This window comes from Lactuca saligna, chromosome 6, assembly GCF_052625555.1.
Source record: "Lactuca saligna cultivar CGN05327 chromosome 6, ASM5262555v1, whole genome shotgun sequence".
Classification (NCBI taxonomy): domain Eukaryota; kingdom Viridiplantae; phylum Streptophyta; class Magnoliopsida; order Asterales; family Asteraceae; genus Lactuca; species Lactuca saligna.
Window position 1 is genome coordinate 30,359,813 of NC_136422.1, and position 4,134 is coordinate 30,363,946.

A 4,134-nucleotide genomic window follows, 5' to 3' on the forward strand; every position below is an offset into this window, starting at 1 on the left:
CTTTATGTTAGATTTGTGGGTTAATACAACCATAAATTATGTCTAGAACAAGTTAGGGTAAGAGATCTTACGTTTTGGAGGCGGAAACTCACGGATTTGAGAAGAAAATGAACTTGAAGAGAGAGAGAGAGAGAGAGAGAGAGAGAGAGAGAGTAAAGAGAGAAAGTGTGTCTAGAGTGGTAAAAGGTTTCTATGGAGTGTCCACCCTCCTTTATATAAGGCTTGGGTGGTGTACCCGGTATACGACTACCCGATACTTATGTTTAACGAGGTTTAAACTTTTTACCCGGTTAAATGGTTGTAATTAAAATAGACTTTTTCCAATTAAATGGAATTGGTATTTTACGTGATTTTATTTATTTTATCACGACGATAATAACATGAAATATAAATAAATAAAACATTTATTTATTTGTTGACCCCAAATTATCGGAACTTTTGTAAAACAGGATATTCCTTTAACGGTAACGCGGCATAATAACGGAATAAACTTTGGGGTTGTCACAAAGTTCGACTCATCATAAAACGAACCATATCCAACAAGGTTCGATTGCACCTCTTAGCCACACCATTCAGCTGTGGTGTTCTAGGAGGTGTCAATTGTGAGACAATCCCACATTCCTTAAGATAGTCGAGTAACTCAATGCTAAGATACTCTCCTCCTCGATCGGATCGGAGCATCTTGATATTCCTGCCTAATTGATTCTCAACTTCCTGTTTAAACTCTTTGAACTTTTCAAAGGTTTCTGACTTATGCTTAATTAAGTAAATATATCCGTATCTGCTGTAATCATCAATAAAAGTCACATAATAGCGATTAGCATCCCTTGTGGCGGTTTTGAAGGGTCCACACACATCTGTGTGTATGAGGTCCAACAAACCTTCACCCCTCTCACAAGTGCCAGTGAAGGGTGACTTTGTCATTTTTCGAAGTAAGCAAGACTCGCAACTATCATCCGACTTTAGGTCAAATGATTCAAAAAATCCAACCTTTTGGAGTTGGCCTAAGTGCTTTTGCTGACATGTCCAAGACAACAATGCCATAAGGATGCTTTATCTAAGCTATTTGAAAAATCAATATACAACACATTATTCCCTAGATTGTCTACAACATTCACAGCTTCATATACACCATCATAAGGTAATGCTTTAAAGTAAAATACATCATCGTGATAAACATTAATAGCACCATTATTATTATCAAAGGAAAATGTAAACCCTTGTTTGTACAAGCCATGGAAGGAAATAATATTTGTCCCACTTGAAGAGGAACCATCAAGGGACTTTACCTTGGTACCCTTCGAAGGGGTTTTCCTCTTCTTCCCCTTTCCCTGCCAAATTGCCAGAACAGAAGTTGTTGAAGGAGTAGAAGTAACAACCGCTTTACTCTTAAGGCCATTTTCAACTGTCCTTAAGAGTCCTTGAAGTTTGCTAAGTATGACTTCCTCCTTGTTCATATGATAAGTCATACGAAACTGATCATAACTTGGAGGTAAGGAATGGAGAATGATGTTAATCGCCATGTCCTCAGGGAAGTCAACATTGAGATTTAGCAACCGGTCAGCGAACCTTTGCATCTTCTGCAAGTGACCGGTGATGGGTTCACCATCCTTCATTTTGGCTATTATCATGAAGGAGATGATTTCATACATCTCCTGATGCGCACTCTGATGGTACATATCCATTAGATCCTGGTGCATCTCATAGGGGTAGAAATCTTCATAGGAATTTTGAAGTTCGGGAGTCATGGTCGCCAACATGATGCAGGACACTTTAGTAGTTTCCTTCTCATGTGCAACAAACTCCGCAAACTCTTCAGGAGTAGGAGTGGCTTCATTCACAACCTTAAGCTCCCTATCGAGGACATACTCCTTCTCCTCCTAGCGAGTAATCATCCTGATGTTTCTAATCAATTCATTGAAGTTGGATCCATCAAAAGTGACTTTCCCACATAATTTCATAAGGGAAAATGAGCTTGTAGGGTTTGAGCCAGCAACATTGTTGGAAGACATCTGAAATGAAATATTAAGGCTAGGACCCTACAACCTACTTATAATTGGAAGAGGGATATCGTAATCCAAGTTATAAAATAGTTCCAATTTCCACCATAAAACGAAATATTTTATTATTAGGTTTTATTGGGTTTGAAACTCCTAGATCTTTTGAGATACATTGAACTTTTCAATGGCATGTTTAAATCTCGATTGTGCCCTCTCAAGTTTGTGATTGGGATGTCGAGGATCACAAACAAGGTGCGAATAACCATGTAAATTGACTTGGTACCCTTAACTATACTACCTAATTGATGTGTTGGTTAACCACACACGCTCCACCGATCTATAATAAACTCAAGTTACCCTTTGTCACTCTTACTAGCCCTTATTAGTGTGTCGGTTAACCATACACACTCCACTAACAACTTGGTAAGGTACAAAGTGTAATTTCATGGGTTAGAACCTATTTCACATTTTGCTTAAGTAACTAAGATTAAGAATTAATAATGTATAGTTACTTTATAATTTCATTATACTTTTAATGAGGATTAAGGTTCTATCCTAACTTTTTCGGCTAACGACCCTCCACCAGTCAAGGAAGCGGTGGGTGAGAGTAGACACCCATTAAACCGCCATTTTATAAGTAGTAACCTTATACCCCCCTTATAGATCGGCTTCGTGAATGAGGCCTACTAATGGTAAGACTGACTTATTCTTATACATATATATAATAATTAAACTCTTAATATTATAAAAGTATAAGGTTTGAATTTTAAACTCTTAAAATTCTAAGTTTTAATTTGGAATTAAAGTATTAGAGCGTAAGACTTTACAAATTCCAAAACTTGAGGGCAAGTTTTGAAACTATTTCAAGACTTTTCATCTTTCATAAATTATGAGTTAATTGAGTATTAAAAATGAAGACACTTCAATTTCGTAACTCATGTGTTCTTTTAATGGATTTATTAAAGTATGACTTTTGGTTATCCATAGCTTGAGGACAAGTTATGGACTACATTAAAACACATCAATGATCAAGAATTAAACTACCAAACAAGAGCAACTAATTCCTATGATCAACTAAACACATAAGTTCATGAATATTCATATCATACAAATTCAAGAATCATAAATAAACTATACAATACTTGAAATGTTGTTAATAGCCATTGAAAATGGAATAGCATAGCCATTACACCATCTAAAACAAGTTTTATAAGACCAAAACAGTTTAGGGTAATGTTTCCAATCCATTTCCAGTAGCAACCTTTGAAAAAATGCACCCTGGAGGCACAACTCGTCAAGTTCACTATGGAACTCGTCGAGTTCATGTATAAAATCAAGAACTTGGCGAGTTTATGGCTAGAACTCGTCTAGTTTTCCAGTCTGGGCAGATTTTGGTTTTGGAAAATCAAATTTGCATCAAGTATTAACAAAGCAAGCCTAGTCTCTGATACCACTGATGCGTTTTGAGCATTCTAACACTCTTAAAGTGTACATGCAACCCTAGAAACCTTGGATCTATGTTTTGTCTAAGACACATGCAAATAATCCTTTTCCAATGTTTACTTCCTAACTAGTAGACTATGGAGCATATGAATCATAAAACTAGTAGAATTACTTACCTTTTTGTTTCTTGGATTCCTTGATAACCTTGTAAGCCTAGCACCTCAAGTGTGATGCCTCAAATGTCTCACACAACACCAAATACACTTAGGAAGACTTAGAGAGAAATGAACACTTCTTGAAATCGGCTATGCCCTCACTCTTATGCTTAGTGACCGATTTTGGTGAACTAGATGATCGTTATATAGTGTGTTACAATTAGGGTTACACCATGTAAACCCTAATTGTCAGGACCTTTCATTTCCATGACCCATGGATTATGTAACCACCATAGAGCATCCTATGGGTTATAACTCAACTTGATAATCCATGGAGCATTGGCCCACTATATAAGTTATGGATGATTTACACAATCAACCCATATATTTAATTAGTCTCCTTTTGATCGCATAATTAATTCTAAATTAATTCTTGACCAATACTAATTAAATATTATTAATATATATATATATATATATATTAAAGATATGAAGCTTAGGAATAGTAAACTAGGCATTTTTTGGCAGAAATGGTC